Raw genomic sequence first — 9,225 nt, forward strand, 5'->3', positions numbered from 1 at the left:
TAACACGTACATCTGTTAGGACGCCCACTGGGGCCACCCCTTTCTATTTGACCTACGGCATGGAAGTTGTACAACCAGTCGAGCTAGAAATACCATCCTTGCGTATTTTACTCGAAAGTCAAATCCCAGAAGCCGATTAGAAGAGGGATAGATATGAAGAACTCATCCTCCTGGATGAACGGAGATTGCGTGCATTACATAATGTGCAAACATATCAGGCACGTATCAAACGAGCCTTCAACAAAAGGGTTAAGCCAAGGAACATCAAAGAAGGAGACTTGGTCCTCAAATCAATTAGAGCTCTTTTACCTGTCGATTCACGAGGAAAATTCAAACCCAATTGGGCCGGGCCATTTCTAGTCAAGTCCATACTTCCAGGGGGTGCGGTTAGGATCACAGACTTAGATGGGAATGAATTTGCCAACCCGACAAACCTCGACCAACTGAAACGTTACTATGCCTAGAATAGGAGCAAAAACGCGCCTCGCGTAACCTCACGTGTCGCTCTTGTGGTACAAAATAAACGGCCCCTGGCCAAGCTGAAATAAGCTAATGTCATCTTGCTCTTGCATTTTGACAATTTGTCATCCTCATATCATCAAATAAACTAAAATGCATTTTAGGAGTAAGTGAAAGCTCATGCTTATTTTCTAAGTTCATTACAAGCTCTTGCTTAGAACAATTATTCTTTTACATTTACTTGAACTACGCGCAAGGGTTTGATTTCATTTTTTTTAATGAATACGTAGGAAATCCTTCACAGGATACAACCCATTAATTATTTTAAATGTAAATAGAAGGACATTTGCAAATGCATTTGGAATTCGACAAGAATAATGATAGAAAATCGTAACGGTTTCATAACCAATCAACCTCTTTTATTCCATGCCTTTTAAATAATAATATGCCACAAAATATAAAAAATAAAAATAGGCTAGGATTCTAAAACCCCACCTTCTTATTACAACAATAATAATAATAAATAATAATAAAGACTTAGGTTATTCTTCCATTTTCCCTTTGCCTTTGTCATTTTTATCATATTTCTTGTCCCGACCTCGAGCCGGACGTTCTTGCGCCACTTCAGACCTAATCACCAACGGTCTCTCTTGTGGTCTAGCCTTGCCATTCTTGTCAACCACCATCTCGACGGCAGGAGAAGTCCTCGGTTTCTTCGAAGGATGAACAACTCGAAACCCGGCTTCTTCCTCTCCCTCAGTCAGATGCTTCTCTTTCTCCTTTTCTACATCACGAACCTTATAGTCAACAGGCTCTCGTTTCCTCAATCTCTCGCGCTCCTCCGGAGTAGTAGCTTTCCTCCACCGCAGATAGGAATCCGACACCCATAGAGCACTAACAGAAGAGTTCAAGAACCACATATTTCTTTGAGCCCATTTGATGGCCCATTATCTTCGACTCTCAGTAGTAAGCGCCACGGCAGTCTGCAGGACAGTGTCCAGCTTCGGAATTATCTGCTTCAATCCAACCTGCCTCATCAACCTCTCCGGGAAGATGCATATCATAAAATTCAAGCCAGGAATGTGTACAGACCGGGTAGGATCCAAGGATGATACTCCAGTGACAGATTTAAGATGCCACCATGGTACGATCCATCTAATCAAGGGGCCATCGTCACTCTTAAATTTTTTTTCCCAATAGTTGCAGACTCGAGTGAAGTCCACCATGTAGAGCCTGGTCCTCATCGCGATTGAGCGAGCATGATAGGCAGGAACATTAACTGGGGGCTCGATCAATCGAAGACGTTCCATAAGCCAGACCTACCAAAAGCAGGTATTAGAAAAAAAAAAAAAAAGAAAAAAAAAAGAAGAGAAAAAGAGTTCTTTTACCTGCAAAATAATGGGACTTCCCAGATAAGGAAGGTCACGGTTGGCTTTCCTGTTATCTAACCCCAAAAGGATCTCTCCTAGACACAGGCAAGCTGGGCTCCTGCGCAGCTCCATTTGCTCAATCAGGCTCAAATAACGAGGATCACCTCTCAAATCCTCATCAACATGCCCCTGAAGGACATATATATGTAGTAGGCAAAACCCGAATGCCCTTCGCCTGGCAACATAAGAGATAGTGGGATCTGCCCTATTGATGAATCGATCAATGAAGTCCAATATTCGCACTCCCTTAGAGGTCACAAGACGGTCCACCTCAGCTCTTGTCAACCCAAGCAAATCCCTAAACTTGTTCTTATATCCCTGAGAAGTACAGGGAATAGCAGGAAAATGTTCCGGGTCCCAACCACCAATCGCAGCAATTTCTTCGGGAAATGGGCAAATGTCGCCCCCGGGAAGGCAAATACGTGATAATTCGGGTCCCAATAATCAAGACAAGCATCTAGGAACGGTTTGACCACCTTGATCAACTTCAAGCTCAAAAGTGATCCAAAATTATAAGCACCCATGTCGTGTTTCTCCACATTGGAGAACTCATTTGTCCATTCTTTTAGACGAATTTCGAGAGTATTCATGATGTATGCTTATTTTGAGAGCTTTATGTAATAAGACGAAGGAAAGACGAAAGAATTATGTGAATAAAACCTCCCTCGACGTCTCTATTTATACTAAAAGCTGTTTCCTAAAATCCGTCAGGACGGATACACTGGGGAACAGGCGCAGCACTTGCTGCGCCTCTTCAAACGGACGCAGCTCTTGCTACGCCTCTTCCTCAGCCTTCTTTCTGTGTTTTTCCGCGTTGGATCTTTCCTAATTCTTCAAATAATAATTTCCTATTCATACGGGTTATTATTTTGGTAAATCCGTCAAATTTCCATGTTTCGTGTTTCCTAATTCCACGGGCACGCATTTCGAGGCGATATCGACATTTTCGTCATCTTAGCACGCTTATCCATTTCCTTTTTTTAATTTTCTTTTGGGGACTCATTTCACCAATTTAATTTATTCATTTTCAAACTTATACATTTCTTTTTAATTTTCTTTTTGGGGAATCATTTCACTCCGTTCCACATTACATTTCAAACTTATATGTTTCTATTTTTCCTTTTTTTAGGGGGTAGCCCTCCCTACCGTCCGGTCATTTCCGGCAAATTTTTTTGCATTTTTTGTTTTGCGCTAATTTAGGCCATGTGTACAAATGTATGTTCTATGTGATTTCTGTGTAAATTTCGGCAGCATGACGGCATAAACCGTCATCTACCAAACCTGTTCAAAGCTAACCTGCAGGTACAAACAAAGCAACCCAACAACAAAGGCACTCCAGCCATCATATATACAACCAAGAGGGGATATGTACACCAAACTGGGGGCTCGAGCCCCAAAACAAAGTCCGAATGTCCAAAATATAGGTCCTAAATATGTACAAAATGTGCAGAATACAGCCGAAGACGAAAAAAACAACAAGCAAACTACTGCTGGTCGCCACCTAGCTCAGCAACTCTCGCCTCGAGAGCAGCAACCTCGGCGTCACGGACCTCGAGCTCCCTCAGCAGACGAGCTGTCTCCTCCAGAGACTGGGCTAGCTCTCGCTCCAGATCGCGCTCCCTATGCAAACGCAAGAATTGGCTTATGTCAATCATTTCAAAAATAAGAAAAGTTAGAAAATTCGAAAATGAAGTAAACGGAAGGTTCATACCTGACGTCCTCGACCTCTAACAAGTGCCTCGATGGAAGTAGCTCGCAGCCGGTTGGCTACCCTCCACAAAGAAGAGATTCTTAACGATTGGACAGACTCAAGCAAATGAGTTCTTACACAAAATTATACAAGTTAGGAGACTCGCCCTCCGAATCAGATGCTGCCACTCGTCCAAACCAGCATCTCTCACCGCCGCATCAAAGTCGCGAAGCTCGAAGATCGTCGTCATCCCCGTCGCGTCAGTGTACTCAAGGGTCTCGGGGTACTCTCGGGGCTCGATGCCCGCCGCCTCGACCTCTTGCAAAGTCAAATGATTTCCATTAACCGATGCTCATTCATCGTGTTTTGAAAATGATCAAAGTAAGAGTAAAACACTTACCACAACCGGCCAGTACGCCAACCTTCCATAGAGGAATGCCGAGTAGTCCTCACCAGGAAGAAGGAGGGCGTCAGCACCAACGCCTGCCAGGTCAGCCTCCCTCTCAGCCTCAGAAGGCTCCCTGAACATCGTCCAAGGAGGATCGATGGGAACCGTCAAGACATCCTGAGAGCACTGACGAGCCAAACGCTCGCCCAAGTACCACACAGAACCCATCGACGTCCTAAGCAGCAACCGGCTCGAGCTCCTAGGTCGAAGGACCTCAGCCACAAAGGGAGGAGCACCAGCGTAGTCCACCAAAGGCCTGGGCACCCACTAAGAATAGCAAACGAAGGGTCATTCTTATGATCAGTTCTAAAAGGAAAATGAAGAAAGACAAACAACGCAAGGTGAAATACTCTTGCCGTCCAACTGAAGAGCGTTCACCTCCCGTCGACAGATGTCGTGAAAGGAACGTCGGCTCCTCGTACGGCACATCACCCAATCCCTCACAACGGGATAGGCCCTCTCCACCGGCTCCGTCCTCTTGGGCGCGAGGCTCGGAAAGTAGGAGTACACCCACGCCTGTAAAACAAGATAGTCAACAACGATCTTTCGTGATTCGATAAGAAAAAGAAATGATCTTTCATGAAATGAAATGAAGGTTCATACCTCCAACAACAGTCCAGGGCCAACAGCGGCAGGAGAAGTCCCCTTCTCCATCAACTCCGGACGAACCATGACCCTCATAAAGCGAATGAGGACCGCAAAACCAGCAGTGACCCAGTCCCAACGGCCTAGGTCGCTCAGGTCAGAAAGAAAGGGGAGGAGCTTCGTCGATAGCCTCTCTCCCTTGTCTCCGAGGTAGATCGAAGACATGAACCACCAGAGCCACAAGTGGACTCTCTGCTCTGTAGTACAGGGAGGAGGAGCCGTCTCCCTCCCCTCGATCACCACCGACGTCGGGGTCTTCCCCGCAAAATAGTCCCGGACGTAAGAACTAGGCACCAACCCGGGTACCGCAGCAGCCTTCGGCATCAAGTTCCAGCCGATCAATCTCCTAGCCTCAGCCGAGTCTACCCTCATGGCTGTCTCCGGCCACTCCACTACCTCAGTCCCACACGGCAAACCAGAAATCATGCCGTAATCCTCTAACGTGACCCCCACCTCGCCAAAAGGCATGTGAAATGTGGAGGTCGTGTCCCAAAACCGATCCAAGAAAGCTCGGACCAGGCTGAGGTTAGCCCGAAGCTTCCTCCTCGTGATATCCCTCCAAGCCTGCACCAAAGCACCAAACGCTCCCCGCTCGATGATGGCTCGCTCCTCAGCCGACAGCCTCTCGTAGCACTGTTAGAGCTTGTGTCCTCCACAGTTAGAGTGATAACATATATAAATCTCTTATAGGTTCACAAGGGTATACTTAGTATTTTATCAGTTGATTAACGTTTACTTAATAACGGTTGGCTTGCTAGAAGTTTGACGTTATTATCATACAGATGGCGGTGATCAACTGGTCCCTAAAAGTCACACCTAAAGGATGTGTGTGAGAGATGTGATTGTATGAAAATATAATCACATTGATGCCTGACTAAAAGGGCTAGTCTATGTATTTGACTAAACAGTTAATCAATGTGATGATGAGACGATTATTTAATACAATTAAATAATACCAGCTAAGACGAATTAATTGTTAAATTCGTAAATTGAATATAAAGTGTTATATTTAATTAATGTATATAATGTTAGCTCAAACGAATTAAGATGTTAATTCGTAATTAAACGTAACCAGTTATATTTAATTAGCGGATTATAAATATGTTATATTTATAGTTAATGTATATATTATGCGAGATTGTCATAATAAAATGTTGACAGACCGGTATTAATAAATCGACTACAAACTGTTGTGTATAGACTTATTAATACATGTCGACATAAATGGACAATTGAGAAAATAATACACATTTTATACATTAGAAAACAACCAAAAATAAGAAGATTTTTCTCCTTGATTTTGTGGTTGTTTAAACCGAAATAAGAGAAAAAAAAGGGAAGAAAAATATCTTCCCCATTTTGTCTCCTTGGCCGGTTTTTAAGAGATTAGAAGGAGAATTCATTTCTCTAATTCTCTTGACCTAATTCTCTCATCACTCACACAAAAACCCTAAAAATTTAATAACAATTTTGGGGATCTATTCTAGCAAGAACAAGGGCATTTCTCATAGCATCTTGGGTGCAACGATTAGGAGAATATCGATTTCGATATTGTTCTTAGGCCGAATTTGCTAGGACTAAAGGTTAATTCTAAATTTCTACTCTTTTTGTTTATGTAAATTCGTTTATGACTAGTTTTTCATAATTATAATTTCGTTATAATCCGATTTTTAGAGGAAGTATACCGATATTTCCCACAAGTTGTATCAGAGCATAGGCCACGAAATTATTTTATATGATTTTCATAAATGGATTTAAACAAAATCAATTTGACAAAACAAATTCATTTCGGCCGAAATTTTTTTATTTGCCGAGAGCTATTTTTTTGTTTTTGCCGAAATGATTTTTGCCTTTTGATGTTTTGTTTCCATTTGATTTATTCATATTGTTGTTTTAATTTGTTAAGATGATAATATGATAAATTTGTAGATGTTTTGATTTAATAAGAATTAAATTGAAATGTAAATGGGAATTGTTTTTGTTTTATGATGATAATTTGTTTTTGCTATATAGTTTTTGGCATACATGATGTTAAATTGTTGTTTAGGATCATGATTCATTAATTTAAATGTTGATGATTATGCCAATCTTATTCTAATAGCAACTTTAAACGAATTTGTTCATCTAAATGTTTTTTGTTAAGAAAAAAAAAAGGGGTTGTTCTCGGTTTTTTAATTCAGCCGAGAGCACACAAAAAAAAAACCTGTTTTTTTTTGGGCTGTTTACCGAGAGCAGGAAAAAGAAAAAAAACTGTTTTTCCTTGTTTTAGGGCTAAATGCCGAGTTAAAGAAAAAAAAAACTGTTTTTTTTTAAAATGCCGAGAGCATTAGAGAAAAGAAAAAAAAAATTTGTTTTTTTGTTTTTTTTTATTTGCCGAGAACAAAAGAAAAAAAAAGAGTTTTTTTTTGTTTTGTTGGTTTTGTTTTGGCCAATATTGATTATACATTAAATTTATAATGTATGATTATTTGTTGTGAAAAGGTTCACAAATTTTTAGATACCTAATTATTTTAAAGAGGTTTAAAATAATGTTGGATTAATTCATATTACAAGTTAATATGTATTAAGATTTGAATTAATGTGAGTAATTGAGGAATTGTCACATAATTTGATCATTTAAATAGGTGGTTTGGATAAATTACTCTACATAATTAAGGAATTATGTCTTGAATGATTAATTTTATAGTTGATGCATTTTTATTTAGTTGAATGTTTTGTTGAATGGTTTATTTACGTACTTTTGCAATCGGTTGTAATTTGTAATACCTAGTGTGGCCTTAGTTAATTATGTTTTCGTAATGATGGAAACATAATTTTAATGTAATTTTGAGATCTCGTATCTCCTTTTGGTTTTCTTTAGTATTATGGTTTTGAAATTAGAATGTAAATAGGTTTTTTTGTAATTTTTAATTGTAATTTTGAGAAGACTAAAGATGGAGATTGGATTGCTCACTCCCGCTACATGGACCAAGATGAAACATCAAGACAAGCTTCTCGGGTCCTAGGAAGGATTCCAAAGTTGTATTTATGTTCATGTTGGTAGATAGGCCACACTAGGACTTTATTTTGTTTTACGTTTTTCCATTCTTATTGCTTATCTTCGCTTCATAATTAGTGCATCATATTCCGCCTAAACCAAAACACCTAATATGCATGAAAATTGACTCATATAGATTGAATGTTAGTTTTCATGGACATAAAGATGTCACAAAATTTTTAAGCCATCACCTTAGTTTATTCATTCTCGCATGCTAGATATTAGTTCACTTAAAATGAATTAAAATAAAGTTGATGGGATCTTCCTCTAAAACTGAAATTGAGACTAGTCTTTATAGGCCAAACAGCTATGAATCCCTTCTTCGTCGGTAGGCATATGGGACCTTACTCTCCATATGACCCCTTCTACGTTGGGTAAGTAGTTTGTGTTGACTTAGTTTACCTCAACATTATAATCCGAAGAGTTTCTCGTGATTATGATGGACTATAGATAGAATTTACAGAAATTTATCGACCAAGAATTCTAATAGTAGAATTAGCCAAGAGGTTGGCTTATCAATTTACAGATAATTGAGTCTTGGGATCATTTATATAATTCTTGAGGGAGGTCAATTGTATAAATGCTTGAGTCTTCGCTTATAACAGTTTTGCATTAGACTTAAATCATAACGATGAGTATGCTTATTATATTTTTCTTCTTTCGCAGTGTAGAATTCGTTTTATATTGATAATACTGTTACAACAAACACTACAAAAAGAAGTGGTTTTAGCTACAACAAAATTCCGTCGCAAATACATTAAAATCCGTCGCTAAATGGGTATTTGCGACGGAAAATGCGACTACTTCAAGTAATTGCACAATTTAGTAGCAAATCTTGTACTTTGCGATGGAAATTTCGTAGCAAAACTCTTAGCGACGTATTTTGCAATGGATTCTAAATTAATCAATCTTGATTAAGGTTGCAATTTACTTTTGTTTTCCATCGCAAATCTTTACAATTCCGTCGCAAAATTTTATTTATTCCATCGCAACTCCTAAAATTTCCATCGCAGATTTTATTCATTCCATCGCAAAACCTAATTATTGCATCGCAAACTCTAATTATTCTGTCGCAAACTTTATTTTTACAATCCCCGCATTTATTTACAGGCACCCCCCACCACATATTTTCAGACCTGAATCTGTACCTGTACCAATTTCTGTCCAGTAATATGCTCCAAATTTCTTACGGAACTGCCACAGAACAACCTGCATAACCAAAAAAAGGCTTTTCATACATAAATTTCAGCCTACATTGTTTTACAAACCGAGTCTTCTTGACAATTCAACAAACAAACAAAAATACTAGATAAGTCTTATACATACTCCAAGTCTACTAATTATCTAAAACCAACTCAAGCATCTAACAACCTAATATTTGAGTTGCAAAGTCACCCCCATATCCTCCATTACCATCATTATCATTAGCACGCCTATCATTGTGAGGTTGAGAGTTGGGATTACATGATTGAGTAGTTATGTGAATACCTTGTGAAGCTAGAGTTTGCTCCAATTG

This window comes from Silene latifolia, unplaced genomic scaffold, assembly GCF_048544455.1.
Source record: "Silene latifolia isolate original U9 population unplaced genomic scaffold, ASM4854445v1 scaffold_96, whole genome shotgun sequence".
In the NCBI taxonomy this organism is placed as follows: domain Eukaryota; kingdom Viridiplantae; phylum Streptophyta; class Magnoliopsida; order Caryophyllales; family Caryophyllaceae; genus Silene; species Silene latifolia.